Genomic DNA, 20,635 nt, shown 5'->3' on the forward strand with positions numbered 1-20,635 from the left:
AACCCGCGTCCCCCGCATCGGCAGGCGGACGCTCAACCACTGCGCCACCAGGGAAGCCCACAACAGGTATTCTTTTGTTTTCATCTTTTTATTATAAAACTCCGCCCATGTGCTACCTCAACCCCACCTGCTCTAGGGAACAGGATTCTGTCCCGAGCTAAGGCTTCACATTCTGCACAAGGATTTGATTATGGAAGGCCTTCTACTAAATTCCTCTTCCTCACTAACTCTGTTATGTATCTCCTGTACTTTCGTTGGATGTTTCAGGTGTCTGTGCATCACTTCTCCAACCAGCCAGTGAAGTCCCTGCAGTGAGACTCATGCCTGCGTCACCTGGCTTTCCACAGCCACCCAGCACATGGTAGGTGTCTGTGCAGTAAATGTTTACCACATTAGCAATGCTGAAAATAATAATGTTGGGAACTTGTGGTTCTGGCCAAGATGGAGTAGCCCCACTCCTCCCCGGTCCTTGAATTAACAACTGCAGCCCTGGACATCACACAACCACACGCACAGGCAACTCTGACAGACGGAAGGAAGGACCTGGGCACCTGGGGAGGTGAGGAAGGACACCGTGGTGAGTTCCTTGGTTTCCTTACTGCCTCCCATAGATCCCAGAACTGTCAGACAAAAGCAGCTCCAGGAAAAGCCTGCTCATCTAGCCAAAGAACCAAAACCAACCCATCCGAAAAGAGCAGCCTAACAGCACAAGACCTTTTCGGCAATACCTGTCCTATTCCAACCAAACACCCACAGGACCCCCAGCCCCCAATGCACAGAAGGAGGTGGCCCTTGACCTCCCCACCCGGCAGGTGTCAGCCGGGCGCGGGGTGAGCCAGCCTCCTTCCCCACCCAGCCTCAGGCCCAGGGCAGCGGTGCGAGCAGACAAGCCGCCCTTGCTCCCCCCGTGTCAGCAGGATCAGCGGGAAGGTGCATCTAAACATCGAAACATCCACGTGGCCCTGGAGCTGCACCTGGCCAGGAACCCTGCCTAAAACGAGAAGACCGGATGAAACAGGATCGAGAGCTCACAGCACAGCATCAAAGAAGTCCAGGGTAAAACCTAAAACCCATTCATCACACTCAAAGTGTCTGCTCTGAGGCAGAGGGACAGCTGGGTGACATCAGCTGTCTGATGTCCCACCCACAGACGCACCAGCTAGGGACCCCGAGACCTGCACCTTCCAGGACCAGATCTTGTCCTGGGGGAGACTCTGCTCTCTCACCTTCTCAGAGCTGTCAAGGAGCCCCATGGCATTCTAGAAGCTTCTCTATGTACACACAGTCACCCAGGAAAGCTAGCTGTCCCAAGGACGCCTGGGTCCTCCACCCAGTTGAGTCCTAATCATACCCTAACCCCAGACCTTCCAACTCATTCCGCTGTCTCCCACTCCGAGTTTGTAAAATCCTACCTGGCTTTCATTTACCTGGTCTGCCCGGTCCCCACCCACCTTTTCCATTGAGATTTCTACGTGCCCTCCCTGAGGCTAAGCACTCTCAGATATCAGAGAACACTGCTCCGGGCCCAAAGTTCCCTGGTATTTAGTGGCAGAATTGGAAGCTGAACTGGTTCCCTGAATTCCACTTCGTCCAGTGCCCTTAAACTTCCAGCTGCAGGATAAAGTGGGCAATGGCCCTAAAGGAGGAAACAGGAGTGTAGTCTGTGGAAGGAGGTCTTCTGGACCCCAGCTCCTCTGTAAACTGGGGCTCAGTTGCCTTTAAGTCACAGGAGAACGCCTGGAATAAAGACTGTCTCAGGGGCCTTCTGCAAAGTGAGTTGGACCAACCCTGGAGGCACCACTCATGGCTGAACGCCAGCTTCCACGTCACTTAACACCTTTCAGCCACACACACAAAACCACCATCACCATCCAACCTGATTCCAACTCACCGGAGCGGCTTTATGCCTTTGCATGTTATTTTACTGTTTTCTTAAAATACAGGGAGGGGAAACTGAAGGGTAGGAGAGGAAAAAGGCAACGTAGGCAACAGTCAGGACAATGGTCAGTAAACACTTCTTAATGTGTAAACTGCTTGCCTAGAATCTATGCTGATCATCAAACCCAAGTCCTACTTTCTTCACGCTTTCAGAGCAATGCTGCGGTGGCTACAGGTGCAGACCTGAATGTCCACGACTTGTAAATCACAGATTTCTCAAAGATGTTTTAAAATCCTGCTTATATCATATATATCAACATTCTTTACAAAGAGAACAATAATGGAAATCAGAATAATAGCTGCTTTTTGCTGAGTACCTACTACTACATGCCAGGCACTGTGCTCAGCCATATGCAGCCATCATCTGATTTACCCTCATTAAAAGGTTTCCACGTGCAGATTTACTACCCCAATCTTATGGACGTGGAAAGAGAGATGCTGAAAGGTGAGGTTAAGAAGCTTGTTCAAAGGCAGTCAGCTCATCTCTATGGCTGGGAAGCTGTGTTCTTTCCACAAGACACCCTTGCCCCCCCACGAGGGAGATCTCAAAGTCCGCAGCCTTAATGTAATAGAATAACCCTGTCCTAAAGTCACTGCCTTTTTCCTCCAAATACAGCGTAACACTACCTCGGAGGAGCCTGCTGTGCGAGTTCCCCGCGTGCGCGCGCGTGCGTGCGGAGAAGGCTGGGGCCTTTGGGAGTAGCCTGCAGCCCTGGGACCGCAGCTCCCACTTAGAAAGAGCGTCTGTAGGAAGCGCCACCAGAAGCCGGCTCCTGGGATCCTACCAGCCACCGTGACCAACAGAGGAAGAGAAAGATCTCTCTCTCCTGACAGAAACGGACCAAAACCCTCTTAAATTCACCTTTGGAGTTGGAAAAATATTTCCATCCTAACCAGATAATTTGTAACATATTGATATACATAGGGAACTCACGGAAAACTATTATCGTGTATATACTGCATTAAAATGTCAGGAAACATTTGAACAGCCATTATTATCATCCATTCAGCTGCGGAGAAACCTCCCAGTCCTAGAAGGGAGAACTTAACAAGACTTGCAGGCTGGAGAAAGTGAGAAGGCAGACCACTCACTGGCCTGGGCTTGCCGTTCTTAGAGGGAGTGCTCCTCTGTCTCCCCCTTAATCACCCTCATCCTTCCAGCTAAGACACACAGCGCTGTGTCAGCCCAGGGTCAGCAGAATGCTGAACACCAGCGGCACCCTCGGGCACAGATGCCCCAGGGTGGCCACTCCGAGCCAGGCACGTGCCACCCTCAGAGGCCGGGCCCACGGTGCTGGCCTGGCTCACCTCGGACGTTTCAGAGGTAAGGCGCACAGACGGACCCAGACACTCTACCGTCCGGAAGCTCTGCTAATACTGCGGACAGGTTATTTCGGTGACTGTGTGTCCTGTTTCCCAGTCATGGACTCTGAAATCCTCCCTGATTGCTCTGAGGGTGGGTAAGACAACGGTCAAACTCATTTTGAAACGCCAGCTTCGCTCCTCAGGCGGGCTTGCTGCATTTAGTAAAAGCACTGCTTCCCCTAAGAAGCAAGAGCACCTGGGTACAGCCTCGGGGCCTCTGTCCTCGGGGCAGCCCGAGATCCCTCACGGGCTCTGGGGCTGGACGGACGGCCCTGGAACCAGGCCGGCGGGCTTTCTCGGTTTCAGCAAAAGAATGTGCTGTGCTGGGAAGCAGCCCCGGCTCCGGAAAGCCGCACATCTGTACACCAGGCTCTCCTCTGCCCCAGTGAGTCTCGGCAAGGACAAAGCATGGCTTTCTCCTGGAAGGAGGAGCCCTCCAGGCGCCGGGGCTGGGGCGCTTTGTCCCACAGCCTTCGGACCTGAGGGCTGTCCTCAAGTGACAGGAGACACTGGGAAGAGTCACCCTCCTCTCAAGTCCGGTCTCCCCCGCTTCCTGGCCCTGGGACTCTGCTTCTCACCTCCTCCCACGACACCCCCCACCCCCCACAGCCTTCGGACCTGAGGGCTGTCCTCAAGTGACAGGAGACACTGGGAAGAGTCACCCTCCTCTCAAGTCCGGTCTCCCCCGCTTCCTGGCCCTGGGACTCTGCTTCTCACCTCCTCCCACTACACCCCCCACCCGGTCCCCTCCCCCCCACCGCCCCAGAGATCAGGTTTCAGCATCGCCCCGGAGACGTGGCCAGAGGCCGCGGAGGAGAGCTGGGGCTGAGCGCCGCGCTTACCTGGGCACCTTGGGGCGCTGGTCAGTCCACAGACGGCCCGGGAGGTCAGGGGCCGGGCGGAAGGCGCTCCCAGGGCCGTCCCCAGCGGCGGCCCCCACCCACCGGGGCAGGGCGACTCTGGGTTCCGGCGTCCCGGGGGAATCGGGGCGGGACGCGGGACGGCCGCCTCCGAGGAGGCCCATTCAGAGGGCGGCAGGGAAAGAGCTCGTCCGGGGAAAGAATCCGGGCTTGCTGGGCGGCCGCTGGCTGTCGCGGGCAGCCTGCCCACCGAGTGCCTCCAAGCGGCAGCGGCCCCGCCTCGCTCTGCTGCGCGGTTTGCTTCCTTTGCATTTCTTTCCCCCCTTTTCCCCTTTCCCCGCCTTTAATCTCTTGCAAACTCCCCGCTGAGACCCTCCCCAGCTTAGTTTCAGCTCCAGGCCCAGCGCTACCCAAGGGACCAGCAGCTTGCGCGCACGCGTGGTGGGGCTGGAGACTCCCGGGGGTCGCCAGCCCCCCCAGACCGCCCCCTCAAGCGGGCCTCCTGTCCAGGATCTGCGCCTCAAGAGGCATCTCCCCCAAAGGCAGACCTGCTCCCCCGGGGTCCGACGCTCACAAAAGAGAAGCTTCCGCAACCACCGCAGTCCCTGGTCAGCTCCGCGCCCCACCCCTGCCAGCCAGGGTCCACGCCCCGTCCCTCGCCCCCGGGTAGGGGCATTGCCTCTCCCCCGCCCCAGTCCCCAGCCCCATGGCCTTCACTCCATCCCCTGCTCAGGGCAGCCTGGGGGACCTTCCTCCGGTCAAACCCTGCAGGTTTTCTTCCTGGCCGCGGCGGCTCCCGTGCCCTACCACTCCCAGTTTGCAGAGTCTCTTTTCTAACCACGTGGCCTGTTTCACCTGGCTGGTAGCTTAGTCCACCAACAGGCTGTTGGTAGAGGTCTAAACACATTCTATCCCTTTCTTCCCTCTTCTCTGCTCACGTTCTCTGAAAGGCCAGCCCCACCGTCCAGCAATCTGGTGGACTCCTATATACTCTTCAAAGCCCGTTTCAAGTGATCCCACATTTCTATAAGACTTGGGAGACTATCCCCCTCATTCAGGTAAGTCCACGCTCTGTCCCTCGTGACCTGAGATCTGACAGTAACAAGTCCAAATAGCAGAGTAGAGAGGCTCTGTCCCGTGTGTGGCTTTTGAGGCCAAAGCTCCAGGCAGCAGATACGTGCATTACTAGGTTTACACCCACCAAGCACAGCAGGGAGTGGGCCCTCGCCCCCTGCCTCCCCTGCCGTTCGGGCTGGGCACGGTCCCGCTCATCTGTTAAAACCTAGTGCTGATGCCACATACCCTACAGTCTTCCCTGAAAGAGAAGGTCCCACATCCCTCCTGGGAGGCCCCTTTCCTGCTCACGGGCTGGCACTGGCGCTGCCTTCAGCACACCACGATGGCACCGGGCACCTGCGAGCAGGCTTCCGGAACACGCTCCAACCACGCTGTGCGGAGTCACACCCGCCCAGCCCTCGTGTGACCCTCTGACACACTCATCAACCTGGTGAAAGTTGACAGGTACAAGCCTCTCACCAGGAGAGACAGGCATGCCTGGGACCTTCAGGCCACCTCTCTGAGTTACAGGCCAAGAAGATCCCAAGGACCCTCTGCCCCAGAGGTCTGAGCAGGGCACATCCTCTGGCTTGTTTATGTGCCTGCAGGGCAGTGGCTCCTGCACAGGATCTGTAGGAAGTGCCTGACCACAGCCCAGGGCAGGCTCAGCCAGCGGATGGACAGGCCTTTCCCGTGGCCCACCGCTCCCTGAACAGGGAGGAAGGCGGCCGTCTGGCAGCCAGGCCCCGGAAGGACAGTGATGCAGCAGCGCTCCCCAAGGTGGGTCCCTCCCTCGGTGCCAGTGGACTCTGTGGGCCTGATGGGTCCGGGGCAGCGCGTGGCTGGGTGGAGGGGAAGAATGCCGCCTCTGCGCTGCGGCATCTGTGACCAGGACAACGCCGGTGAGGATTTACAGACACTTCAGAACCTTCTGGAGATCTGTCTGCCCCTTTTCCTTCTCTTATGCTTAGCTGGAGCAACGGGGACTGAGATTTCGTGGTTGTGCTGCAAGAGGCAGCGATTCTGATGAAAAGTCACATTCGGAAAAGTCTTCCCCTAAAACTATGCTGCCCCTACCTAGCACCTAGGGTCTGGGTCAGCGGGAGGTGGGCACCCACGGGTGCTCACACCTGCGAGGTCACCCACTTACCCCTAGTGGAGTCACGGATCAAGGGCAGACACAGACTGTCCACTGTCGGCAAGGCCAACCCTCGCCTGCACACGTCGTGCCGGCCACTGAGCCATCGACCCCTGCTGCCCTCCTCCACACGCCTAGAAGCTGTGTGCCTGCTTCCCTTTAAGTAAAAGGCGTCTCTCTCTCCTACTCGCTCACGAGAAAACAATACAAACTTTTATCCCGAACCTTATTCTATGTTAGATGCCGGGACGTACTGACGAGTGAAACACAGACAGACAATAGTTTGGAAGCTGCAGAGGGAGAGGGACATAACCCCAACCCAGGCCCCCGTTTCCTGCAGGCTGGGTCCTTACGGAGCCCACCCCACTGGGAGGCACATCCCAGGGCGGGTGAGAGCCGGGCGGGCTGTCCCAGGGTCGCTGGGACCCGCTCCACCGTGACGGGGGTGCTGGACGGCCCTCCGACACTGCATGCACAGTCACGGCCACATCACGGGAGGTGACCGCGGAACCGTGAAACACTGCTGGGGAGGGAAGGGGCGGGGAGCAACTACAGGGCCCGAGGGCGAGGCCGAGGCCTGGGCTGCCGCCACGAGAGGAGCAAGATGGGAGGACAGAGAGAGAGGCGACGCGAGTTCCTCTTCCGGGGAAACACTCAGAAAGCCTTAGCCATCTGGGATGTGAGAGAGAGGTCAGAGAACCGTGAGGCGGGCCAAGGACGCCGAAGTGATGGCTAAGGCACCTGGAAGGGCACGGGAAGGCCAGTGGGGTCCCCCTCGACAGCCCCGCTTGTGCCTCCAGAGGGGCGCGGGCCGTCCAAAGGCGCCAGCCCCTGCCGGGCCTGCGGGCCTGCCACGTCCTTACGGGGGGCCGTGCCGTCACCCCTCGGCACTCCGTCCCGCCCAGCGCTCACTCGATGACACGGAATCCAGGGCCGCTGCTCCATCCAACAATGGGGTATCTGCAGGGTCCCCCTTAGGACTCGGGACGTGACACAGCAAAGGAAGCTCAGAGGCCTTCCGAGGAAGCTGCTTCAGAGAAAGGGGGCCATGCAGACAAACTGTGGGCTTCTCGCGTGTACACAGGAGGGGAGGGCGGGGACCACCGAGAGGAGATTCCCAGGGACCAGCACGTCTTGAGCACAGGCTCTGCCCTAGTAAAACAGAACGAGGAGGGATCTGAGAAAGACCCCGAATGACCAGTACATCAGACAGGGATCCTCAGGGCCACTCTGACACCCTCCTGCTGCTTTCCCAGAGATTACCTGCCCGCCAGCACCCAGGGAGGCACCGCTCCGGGCTTCTTAAGGTCCAATTCAGTGGTCTGCTTTTGCGGAGAAGAAATTAAAGACAAACCCAAAAAGCCATGGCCCAGGACCTCAGTTATACACTGCCTTCACAGCGGCCCCACCTCACGCTCCTCCAGGAAATCTAACTGTAACATCACACGGTCCGTCTGTCCCAGTGCGTGACCCACGGAGACCTGAGGACACACGACATTCACCCCAAGATGCCCAGCAAGTGCATGCCGGGCCCTGGAGCATAGGAAAGGTTTTCCTTTTTGTCACACTGTGGAATTCTCATATTCCCCTGGCTTTTGTGTTTTCTATAAACTTGCTCTTTCTCTACATAGGCACATATGTAAGTGCACGGCACGTGGTAAGAGCTCAGAAAGCAATGAATTCCTCAGTCAAGGCATAACTGTGAATATATACATCCAAGGTGCATCCGAGTGCTATGCAACATGTATATGCAAAAACATACTAGCACGTGACAGGATTTCAACCAAACACAAAGCTTCTTTACCTCACCACGGTGGTTTGGCCGGTGCCCCTCTCTGTCAAGGAGGCACCCTAATTTGGGGGCACCAGGTTCCAAAGGCACTGAGCCGGGTGGACCCCAGCCAGTAGTAACAAAGGGTGAGAGGCAGGTGGCAGATTTAAAACTTCACCCTCCTCAGGTCTCATAATCCAAAATCTTCCCAAGTGTATCCAGCAGAATGTGGAGTTTTCCCCGGGACTGCCAGCCTGAGGTGACAAGAGTCACAGACACATTTGCCTCACACCGTGCTAGGAATCCACGCAGGGCAGGGGAGCGCCTTGGTAAGGACAGGAAGAACTGCAAAGCGGTATTGGGTGAGTGCTTCCAGTTAGAAAACACCTCAACTGTTACGGGCCAGGGCTGCACGTGCATTCAAGTCGTTGCCAATTCTCAGAGGCGTCCTATCCCCGCTCAGAGGGGAGGTGAAAACACACCGGGCCCGAGTGGTGGCTGGGTCTGCAGGTGGATTCTGGAGCCCACACCCACTGCTGCCAGAGGATCATCGGCCTGCAGCCCACTCCAGGGCCGAGACCGACCCACGTCTCCAATCCCGGGGCAGAGCACAATTCTGATAGACGGTGAGGCTTTGGAAACACTTTAATGACCAAGTGCGTTTGGAATTTAAAAACTATATTGCACGACACGTTTCTGGTACTTTCTCACATACCTTATCACATACATATCAATGTACATTTGGTACAGTATCATATATATATATATATATAAGCTGAAATCTACCTTCATTTCTAAGAGGTGACACCATGCACAGTACCGCTATTATTATGTTTGCTTAAGTTTAAAAAATGTCTTAAGAGGTCTGCAACTTGTGCAAGAGCTGTATAATGGCGACTCTGGGCCCACATGTGTCTGTCACCAAGTCTAGGGCCTGGTCCCAGGTCACTGGCCTGCGGGGCTCAGAATCAGGACGGCAGCAAAAACCCCATGGGAAGCACACACTTGAATAACTTTTACACGCTGAGATTCGACAACAGTCCACCAGAAGGGGGATGAAATGAGCTGATAAACAAATTTAGAGGGACTTCCCTGGTGGCTCAGTGATTAAGGATCCGCCTGCCAATGCAGGGGGACACGGGTTCGAGCCCTGGTCCGGGAAGATCCCACATGCCACGGAGCGGCTGGGCCCGTGCGCCACAACTGCCGAGCCTGCACTCTAGAGCCCGCGAGCCACAACTACTGAGCCCGCAGGCCACAACTACTGAGGCCCGCACGCCTAGAGCCCGTGCTCCACAACAAGAGAAGCCACTGCACTGAGAAGCCCAGGCACCACAACGAAGACCCAATGCAGCCAAAAATTTAAAAAATAAAAATAAAAAATTTAGAGAAACAAAGACGCCTTTAAACCCAAAGCACGCAAACAAAAGATAGCATTCAACGTGGTTGGGAAATCATCGGCTCACGTGGGGACACTTCCAAGCCGGCCTGTTTGGTGGATGAGGTGTCAGTACAGAATGCCAACATCCTGTATGTTTTGAGCTTCATTCCACTCGAGTGAACGAGTCCTCTCGTCTCTGCAGACTGCACATACCGCTTACTGCACACGCACAGGCCAGCACTGCACACTGACCTCCAGCAGCCCAACACTGATGTTTCTTTTTAAATATATTCTGAAGCTGTCAACCTTCCTGTTTTCCATTTTCTAAGTCTGGGGCAGCAATGAGGGTAGCAAGAGTTGCTAATCATGGCCGTCACACGGGCTCACATTCACCAGCAGGCGTCCTTTTGCACAAATCGGAGTGCAAAGTGTATCCCGTGTGGACACAGATGTGGATATTCCTATACGTACTTATATACACATATATACCTAAATATAAACATGTTATAAATACATATATAAATGTATGAGCTTTTTAGGTTCTGCAAAATTCAAAGTAATCAGGGACGTCCATAAATGTCACACATGTTCACATTCAGTACATGCTTTTATTCCTATTATAAACACTCTCATTAAGTTTGTAAAATTTCAAAAGAAAACTGAGCTGGGTGCGGGAAGAAAGGGGAGGTCTGGTAGAAACATTTTACAATTTGTCAAGCTCTGAAGCAGGACAACTTTTTTTTTTAAAGCAAAAATAAGGCATTGCCCCAAAGTAACCTCTCTCTTTCTCTCTCTCTCTCTCCCCCTTTCTCTCAACAAGACTTTCCCGGATATTCCTTTTCTTTCTCCCTCTGGCAAACATCACCCATTTTTACCCTTTGAATCCAACTCCAAGAGGTCACAACAGCACTAAGCAAACCCTGCACCCCTCAGGCCAGGGCCTCCTTCCTGCCAGTTCAGAGTAGCCCTGGGTCAGAGCTCCTCCTCCACCTTCCAGTCACTGCCCAGGGCCCCAGGCAGGGCCCTGAAAACACCAGCCCTTCTCTTCTCCAGAACAAGGGTATATGAACTAGAAGCTGCAAAATGTACGAAGGCCTTCTCTTTCAGTAAACTAACGTTAGCCGTTAATGGTGTTCATTGAAGCCAAAAGTCCTCAAATGTTCCCTGAACCCCACTTGTAAAACCGCCAGGTGAAGACAATGTTCTGGAACTACATAAAGATGACGGTCCTCCACGCCATGAGCTGTTCATTTCAAATCGTTCTCTTTACGTTATGCGAATTTTACCTCAATTAAAAAAAAAATCTCTTATGGATTAGTTGGAAGCTGAGACATACCAGAAACAAATTTTTAATGAAACCTTTCTTCATATTTTTTTCCCATTTATTTTGAAAATATCATCAAGACTCCTTAGCCTTTCAGCTACGAATGACAGCGTAATTTACATCTTGAACTTCACCATTTTCTCTCTTTTGCCTTCATGAGGATTGAGATTAAAAGACCCCTTAGACTCTTACTAATATTTTTGCTTTCAAGAAACACATTTCCTTCTGAGGCTCTAGAATGTTCTGCACCCAATTCAATGTTGGGGGTGGCTCCCCACACCAATGAGCAATGCTCCGACACCAGCCGGGGGTCCTACAATTCAACTCAACTCCACCTGGAGACAGCGTCAGAGCCCACAGGCTAAGGGTTCCGTCCCTCAGGACTGCCCTCCCTTCAGACCAACCAGCTACACAGATCAGAGGTGCTCACGACCCCTTCCTCAGGTTCCAATAATTTGCTAGAGTGGCTCAGAGAACTCAGAGAAACATTTTACTCACTAGATCAACAGTTTATTATACGAGGCTATAACTCAGAAACAGCCAGATGGAAGAGAGGCACAGGACGAGGCATGGGGAAGGGCATGGAGCTTTCATGCTCTCTCCAGGCAACCCACTCTCCCCAAATCTCCACGTGGTCACCAGCTGGGAAGCTGCCTGAACCCTGTCCTTTTGGGTTTTTCTGGAGGCTTCATTATACAGGCAGGATTGACTAAATCACTGGCCACTGGCGACTGATTGAACTTCCAGCCCCTCTCCCCTCCCTGGAGGTCAGGGGGGCGGGACTGTGAGCTCCAACCCTCTAATCACAAGGTTGGTTCCCCTGGCAACCTGCCCTCCAACCTTTCCCAAAGTCACGTCATTAACATGACAAACACCGTTACGGCTCTGATCGCTTAAGAAATTCCCAAGGCTTTAGGAGCTTGGTGCCAGAAATAAGGAAAACCCAATATATATTTCTTTTTATAAATAACAGGATCACAGACTCCCATCTGGCATTTCTAAGGATGGTGGCCCCGGAGACATGTGTTTCCTGGGGTGTCATGTAGGCCGTGTCAGGGATGCACTGAACATACAGTCCCGAGGGCGGCCGTTCCAGGCTCCTCCTTGAGGGTCCCAGGTGGGTAGAACCTGCTGGCCTCTCCCCATGGAGCTCACGGGCCAGCTCCTGGCACCAGCCGCCCTGCCACCTCCTGCTGCCTGTCCCCAGTCCTTCAAGTTACGGCCTCCTCTTCTAGTTACAACACACTGCTAGGAGAATTCACCAGTATGTGAATTCCTATGTAAGTGTCCATTATTTGAGTAAACATTTAAATGTCCCTCACTCTGCTGGGGCAGGTACCGTAATTTAACAGAGGAGCTCGCCAGGTACAGGCCCAGGTATCGGGAGCACGTGCTGGGGAAGGGCAGGCTACTCTGGGCTCTGGTCCACCCACCACCAACCTCAGCTTGCTTTTTGTCTACTTTGCTTGTTCACTGCAGAGCTGAGGGGTTGGTCTGAGGCGCCTGTGGCGGGGTCGAGCCAGGCAGGCTCCCGGGACCCCTGGCACTGGAGTCTGGGGGCTTCAACTAAGTGCCACAGGACCTGGAGGGACACAGAACAGGCTGTGTGCTACCCAGAGCAGAGGGCAAGAGCTGCAGGCAAAGGTGCACTGCCAGGTTACAGGGGATAACACGGGCCTCTCCTGCGACAAACTCCCTCCCTGAGCAAACCGGAGATAGGGTCCTGGAGCCGCGATCTTGGCCTCTGATGTCTGTCCTCGGAGGGCCCGGTCTCTAGCAAGGATTCTGCTAAGTCATCCCCGCGGCCTGCTCTCTGCATCAAGTTCCTCAACTCCTCCTTGATGTCTAAGCCCTCTGCCCGTCTTCAGCAAGATCCTGTTGGGCCAGTTTGGCAAGAATGTCCCTCTCCTTGACGGTCCTCTTAGTAACTTTTCACCCCCTGACCCTGTCACTGCTCTTTGGCTGTATTTGCTGCATTAGGATTTGAGCTCAGCTCCTTCCCCTGCTGCAATAGTACCAAATAAAATCTGCCTCTACCACCTTTAACTGGTGTCCTGCTCTGTTTCTCCCCGACATTTGTCTGCTGGTTGTCTGGGAAATAACCTGACACATCTGGGTTTACACTGACTAAGCTGGTACCTAGTTCAGTTTGATGTAATAAGACACACAGAGGAAGTCTATGTAGTTAGTGTTGCACTAACTGCATACTAACTAAAAGAAGCCAGAACATAACTGACATCATGATATCAATAGCAACAAAATCAGCAATAGTTACAAAGGTCCAAATCCATTCTGCTAGGGTCAGTTGATTACACCACCTGAATCTCCCACAAATCCAACCCACCTCCTCCCATCATGTCTGAAACCATTTTGGTGGTCCACCCCACTGCCTACTCTGACTGCTGTGGTGCATACAGCAGCCAGATCAAAGTGTGAAAACAGAAAGCTGAGAGGCTGTCTCCCCATCTCAAGACATACCCCCATCTTCTGTGGCTGCAGAGAACAGCTGTGGCTGGGCCTCCTCTCACCCCTTCACTGCCCTCCAGACCCCCGTCTCCATCCTGTCCTGGTCCGCAGTACCCTCTGCCACAAGGCCCGCACCTGCCGCTTCTCCATCCCAAATGCCCCCCTCCATTCACCCAGTTAGCTCCTACTTAACCCTACTCACCCGTCAAACCCCCAGACCTCCTCACCAGGTAAACAACCAATACAAATTGGCAGAGTGCCATCGTCCTGTCCTGGGCTCCTCCCTGTCGTGGGATCACTGGGTCCACCCCTGCTGTACCTACTGCACTTCCAGGAGGGCAGGGCTGGGTCTCTGGGCTCACACCAACCCAGCAGAGCACTGCGGAACAGAAGTGCTCAATAAACACAGGCAGACTGCACCCAGGTCCACTCCACACCAAATATTCCTTCATTTTATACTTTAACTTTTCATTATAGAAAATTCCAAAAAATACGAAAGTAGACAGAATAGTATGATGAACCTCTGTGAAGACGTCACCAGCTTCAACTCACAGCCAATAAATACTGTTTCAACCACATCCACACCATTTCCCCCGATGGGATTTAAATCAAACTTTTAATGTTGAGATCATGGTACAGTCACACAGAGATCCCCTGTACTCTATCCAGTTTCCCCCGATGGTAATATCTTACTAAGCTATACCAGGATGGTGATATTCATACAGTCAAGATAGAGAACATTCCCACCCCACAAGGACCCCTCTACTCCCCCTCCACCTTTACCCCCTCCAAACTCCTAGAAAACACCAATATGTTCTCCATTTCTATAATTTTGCCATTTCAAGGATATTATGTAAGTGGAACCATAGAGGATGTAAACTCTGGGGAGTGGCTCTGCTCTGAAGATTCACCCAGGTGTGGCACCACTGCTGCATCAACATTCTGGTGCCTTTTCATTGCTGAGCTGTGTTCCATGGTGTGGACGGACTGCAGTCTATTCATCCACCTGCTGAAGGACACCCAGGTTGTTTCCAGTTTGGGGCTATTTAGAATAAAGCTGCTATAAACATTTCTGTTCAGGTTTCTGTGTGAGTATAAGTCTATTGCTTTGGGACAAAAACCCAGGAGTGCAACTGCTGAGTCACATGGTGGTTGCATGTTTAGTTTCTTTAAGAAACTGCCAAACTCTTTCCCAGAGAGGCTGCACCATCGTCCGTTCCCACCAGCAATAAATGAGAGTTCCAGTTTCTCCACGTCCTCACCAGCATTTGGTGCTGTCACTATTTTTATTTTTAACCTTTCTGGCACGTCCGCGGTGGCATCTCACTGTGGCTTTAATTTGCATTTCACTGAAGGCTAATGATGCTGAACATCCTGTCATGTGATCATCTGCCCCCTTACATCCTATTTGGTGAAACATCTCTTCGTATCTTTCGCCCATTTTCTAATTGGATTGTTTGTTTCTTTACTGTTGAGTAGTCACAGTGCAAATATTTACTCCCAGGCTGTAGTTTGTCTTTTTATCCTCTTAACATGTTCTTTCCATAGCAAAAATTTTCAGTTTTAATGAAGTCTAATTTATCAATTTTTCCATTTATGGATCATGCTTTTGGTACTAAGCTAAGAGCCATTGCCCAGCCTGGACCCCAAAGATTTTCTCCTATTTTTGTGGTAAAAGTTTTATAGTTTTCCATTTGCCATTTAAGTTTTTGATCCATTATACATTAATTTTTGTATAAGATGTGAGACTTTGGTTAATGTTCTTTTTTTTTTTTTGCCTGTGGGCGCCCACTTGCTCTAGCATTGTCTGTTGAAAAGGCTATCTTTCCTTTATTGACTTGTTTTGGCACCTTTTTCCAAAAAAATCAATTGGGCATATTTGTATGAGTCTATTTTGGGGTTTTCTATTGGTTTCTGTGTCTATCCCTCCACCAACACCACACAGTCTTGGTTACTGTAGCTATATAATATATTTGGAAATTAGGCAAATCCATTCTTCCCACTTTATTCTTTTTCAAAATTGTCTTAGCTACTCAAGTTCCTTTGCCTTTCCATATAAATTTTAGAATTATCTTGTCTATATCTACAAAAAAACGTTGTCAGGAATTTGATAGGAATTGTGTTAAAACTATGCATCAATTGGGGAATAAATGACACCTGTACCAGGTTGAGCTTTCCAACCCATGAACATGTCTCTCCATTTATTTAGATATTCTTTTATTTCTTTCATCAACACTGTGTGGTTTTCAGCTTGTAAGTCTTGTACATGTTTTGTTAGTTTTACACTTTAGTATTTCACTTCTGATCTATTATAAATGTCACTGTATTTTTATTTTTTTATTAACTTTTTTTTTTTTTGATGTGGACTATTTTTAAAGTCTTTAATTGATGCTTCTGTTTTCATGTTTTGGTTTTTTGGCCGCGAGCCATGTGGGATCTTAGCTCCCTGACCAAGGATCGAAACTGCACCCCCTGCACTGGGAGGCGAAGTCTTATTAACCACTGGACCACCAGGGAAGTCCCAACACCGTATTTTAAATTCAGGTTTCTACATGTTTGTTGCTACCATATAGAAATATAATTGATTTTTGAGTGCTTATCTTATATCCAACAACCTTGCTGAATTCACTTATTTGTTCTGGGAGGTTTTTTAGTAGATTCCTTAGAATTTTCAACATGGACAATCATGACACCTGCCAAAAGGGACAGTTTTATTTCTTCCCTTCCAAACTGTTATCTTTTATTTCCTTCTCTTCCATGGTGCTCCTGTAGAACTTCCAGCACTATGTGGAATAACAGTGGTGTTAGCTGTAGGGTTTTTGTAGATGCTTTTTATTAGGTTCAGGAAGTTCCCCTCCGTTCTATTTTGCTGGGGTTTTTAGTCATTAATGGGTGTGAACTTTGTCAAATTCTTCTTTTGCATCTATTGATATCATGTGATTTTTCTTCTTTATCCAGATAATACAGTGGATTGCACTGATGGATTTTCAAATATTGAATCAGTCGTGCATCCCTGGAATAAGTCCCACCTGGCCATGGTGTATACTTCTTTTTATATATTACTGAATTCTATTTGCTTCTATTTGGTTAAGCAGTTTTGTGTCTATGTTCATAAAGGATAATTAGTCTATACTTATCTTTTTTGCTGTTGCCTTTGTCTGGTTTTGGTATCAGGGCAACCTTACCTTCAAATAATGAATTGGAATGTGTTCCCTCCTCATCTATTTTTTGAAAGGGATTATGTAGAATTAGTGTTAATTCTTCATTAAATATTTGGTAGAATTCCCCAGTGAAACCATCTGAGCCTGGAGATTTCTTTTTGGGGAGTTTAATAAATTACCAATTCAATTGCCTTAATAGTTACAGGGTATTCAAATGGTCTGTTTCACATTGTTTACAATTTGTGCTTATCATTAAGCACTACGTACGTTGTCTGTACTATTCCCTTATTGTCCTTTTGGCTTCTACAGGGTCTGCAGCAATAGCCCTATTTCATTCCTGATATTAGTATATGTGTCTTCCCTCTTTTCTGTCAGTCTTTCGAGAGGTTTGTCAAATTCATTGATCTTTTCAAAGAATCAGCTCTTTGGTTTATTTTCTGCTTCCCTGTTTATAATTGCACTGCTTTCTGCTTATATTTTTTAGTGTTTCCATCCTACTGCTTACCTTGGGTTTATTTTCCTCTTCTTTTCCTAGGTTCTGGAGACAGGAGTTCCAACTATCCATTCATTCAGACTTTTCTTCTTTTCCAATGTATGCATTTACTTTCATAAATTTTCCTCTCAGTACTGCTTTAGCTCTGTCCCATCGCTTTTGAAATGTTTTATTTTCATTTTCTTCAGTTCAACATGTTTTTTGATCTCCCGTAAGAGTTCCTCTTGGACTCATGGGTTATTTGCAAGCTTGTCATCTCATTTCCAGGTGTCTGGAGATTTTCCTGTTACCTTTCTGTTACTGAATTCTAATTTGATTCTATTATGGTTGGAAAACACACTCTGCATGGTGTCAATTCTTCTTAATCTGCTGAAGACTGTTTTATGGCCCCGGCTATGGTCCACTCAGGGTCTACTGGTCCCGAGGCCCATGGCCAGTCTGCCATCTCTCCTCCACCCCTCAGTCTTCCTGCATTTGTTTTCTATTTGCTGCCCAGGGTTCTCAGTTGTACTGAGCAAGATAAATAAGGAAAAATATGTCTACTCTATCTTCCAGAAAGCCAAAGCCACTTTCCCAATGGTAATTAAAAGCCAATACTCTCATTTATACACAGTTGGTATCCAGCTCAAAGTGATGCAGAACCAGGCATTGGGTACCTCACAGATGCTACAGCCCCGAAACTGCACGGTGGTCATGAATGAGGTGCTATTGCCTATACTTATAGATGAGGAAACAGGTTCAGAGGTCACCAAGTATACGAGTTCCACTTATTCCACGACTGGACTTAAATCCAGGACCGCCAAGACTTTCCATGTGCTTTTTCAGTACTGACATTGTGTCACCACCAGTTTAGATGAGGAAGGTGGAAATCAAGCCCTTGCAGTCTGACAATTTGGAATAAAAAGCCCCTGGCTGTGGAGCGAGGCGGACAGGCATGGACTCCTGGCTCTACCACTGCTGGCTGCGAGCTCAGGCAACATGCTCAGCTTCCCCGTGTCCATTTCCTCATGTGCAAACGGGGTAAAGGAACCAAGGCCCCCATAACACGACCACAAGACTGAAGAAATCCTGTGGTAAAGAAGAGGGGTGAATGTAGCCCCTAAGTGTGAGCCCCCACCATCGCTGTGTCTCAGGGGTCAGCCACCACCCACCCCTCGACTGTGCAGAGCACATGGGGCCCCCAGCCAGTGCTGTGTGTGTGTCTCCGAGCTCTTCCTGGGCTAACGCCCTCAGGGACTGCCGAAATGAAAACATGGAAGACTCGGAAGGTGTTCTTAAGATTAGACGGCTCCAATTTCACATGTTTGCTTTTTGTATTTGAAATCAAAGCCCTACTTCTTCCATGTGGACATCTGCACACCAAAGTTACTTAGACACACTGGCTGCACAGAAGCCTAATCCACACTGGATGTGCAGGGCCGCACCGTCACACGTGGACATGCTGGCCCAGGGCCTCATGCTCCAGGCCGGGACGGTCGCCCCTCATCGCACACAGGGCACGCCGACCTCGTTCAGCCCCCAGGCCCTTCTCACGTTCGGGAAGGGCTCGTGATGCTCCACACAGCGGCCCTAGCGGCCCACGTTCGGAGCTGTTAGCGAGTCTGAAGGTTTTCTCTGGTCCTTTCTTTCCTCAAGCTTCTCATCCACCCTCTACTGCTGTCACCAGCATGTTTCCAATGAACCTGGTCTTGGAGTGCTGGGATCTGACTGAATTCCGTGTCAGAGGGCTGGGTTCTAGCCGGAATCCACTGAATACGTTCAAATTAGCCATTAATCGTGGTCGACTCAGGGAGGAGGGGGCTGTGTGGAAATGGAGGCATATGCCCCTCTGCTTCTATCTAAGTTATTACAACAGAGAAGAACAGACACACGGCTTCACGTGTGTGAGTCCGTGCACCACACGCACAGGGACACAGGCACTTCTTATGCTGTGCTCCTACATGTACAAACAAATGCACCAACACAGAGCACCTTACTTCTTACCCTTCATTTCAGTTACGCCTGCTAAGGAAGTCGTGCAGTTTAATTCTATGCTAAAAGCAAGCATCTACGGTCCTAAAACCATAAAGGAAATTTTGGAAGAAAAATGACCCTTCTCTTAAATGACACATGGATCTCATTTTCTCTGGAAAAAGAAGGAAAATGGAGCTAGCTGTCATCACTACAGCCTCCCCCGCGTAAGAGGAGGAATTTAAACACAATGTCTGCTTCCCCCTCCCCCAAGAGCGCATCTAATGAGCAAAAGTGGGAACCCTCACTCAGCTTCCCCAGGGCAGAAAAGCAGCCGCGTAAGGAATCCACAATTACAGAGAAGAGCGATTTTAAAGTGTGAGTTCAGCTTGGGCTACATCCCCTCCCCACCTGCCCGGGGCCAGGCCCGTCCTGGACTCTCAAGGCAGGTGGGGAATGTCCATACCGGGAAGGGGTGCTGAGGAACCCACCACCGCTGCGTTAACTCCCTCCCCGGGGCCGGTGCACAGACAAACTGGACCCCGCAAGTATGGCACACGCCCAGGGAGGAAGCAGACCCGTCCAGAAGCGGCCCCTCGCTGGGGAGATCCAGGATGGCGGCCGAGAACCTAAGGGGCCAGGACAGGTCTGTGTGAGCGGGCAGCGGGCGAGGGCAGCCGGGCCACTCAGTGGGGAGCTCACTGCTCTCTGTGGCCCCCACTTCCTCTGGAAAGGGGGGGTCGGGGGTTCCAGTTTCTTCTTGCAACCGCAAGTAATGCCACAAGGAGCTGAAAAGCACCGATGCTCGGCCGCTGAAGGCACCATGACCCTCTGCGTCAACACTTGAAGGCGCTCGGCGAGCAGCACAGAAAAGGAGAAGCACGCCTGCAGGACGCCGGGCAGAGACCCAACACCATTGCTAAGCCCGGCGGGCTGCACAGCACTGTCCCCGCACCTTCCCCAGCCACAGCCACGTTTCTGAGATGTGACACACGTGGAAATATTTCTGCACGAGAGGACATCCAGAGCACGGGAAAGGAGGTGGGTTTCTTACCAGGAGCTCCTTTGTACAGACCGCTGGGGCTGCCCACCTGCGGCCCGGATGGGCTGAACGGAGCATAACGTGGGCTTCTTGTCACTGGAACGAGAAAGCAGGGTGACGAGCTGTTCCCCTCTGCTCCCTGAAGGGGTGGGACTGCACACTGCGAGCTCTGCTTCTTTCTTACCATATGGCGTTTCTGGAGACACAGGAAATGCTGGTGTGGGAGAGATGGACTCACTGCCGCTGCTGGTCGGAGAGAAGATCCTGCCGTCGATCACACCCAGGTCTGGGGGATACGTGGTGATCACGGCCTGAAATCGGCAAGGGGGGTTGGTCAGGTGAAGGCCGCTTCCAGACAGCTGGGGGCCCCTGGCACCCACTGAGCCAACCCTCGTCTGAGACTGGGGACAGGAGGCAGCCACGGAAAACCGGAAGAAGCTCCAATAACAGTCAAGGTAGAGGGAAGTGTCTTGTGGTCAACATTACACAGCTCACAAGTGGAGTTCGCAGAGAGTCTGTGCAGCAGTGGGAAAGCAAGCGTTAAGTGAAAAAAGCAGGGTGAAAGAATCGTCGCCTGCAGTGTGTTCACAGATACGTAAAATACCCAATGAATTAAACACACAGGCACAGAAAAGAGGCTGGCAGGACACAGCCCAGATATTAACACTGGTTCTGTGTGTGTGTGTGTGT

General features: G+C 51.4%; 1 protein-coding gene across 3 annotated transcripts in view; it reads right to left on the minus strand.

Annotated features, from left to right (window-relative positions):
• Positions 1 to 20,035, minus strand: part of TNS3 (tensin 3) — a 58,440-nt gene extending 38,405 nt beyond the window's left edge. For 2 of the 3 annotated variants that reach the window (XM_028490252.2, XM_055085115.1), the window contains exon 1: positions 4,146 to 4,401. The gene's annotated coding sequence lies outside the window, so the exon portion shown is untranslated. Of the gene's footprint in view, positions 1 to 4,145; positions 4,402 to 19,957 lie in introns of those variants that run through there. The other variant, XM_028490250.2, reaches the window with a different exon arrangement.
• Between the last annotated feature and the right edge of the window lie 600 nt (positions 20,036 to 20,635).

Source organism: Physeter macrocephalus, chromosome 5 (assembly GCF_002837175.3).
Source record: "Physeter macrocephalus isolate SW-GA chromosome 5, ASM283717v5, whole genome shotgun sequence".
In the NCBI taxonomy this organism is placed as follows: Eukaryota; Metazoa; Chordata; class Mammalia; order Artiodactyla; family Physeteridae; genus Physeter; species Physeter macrocephalus.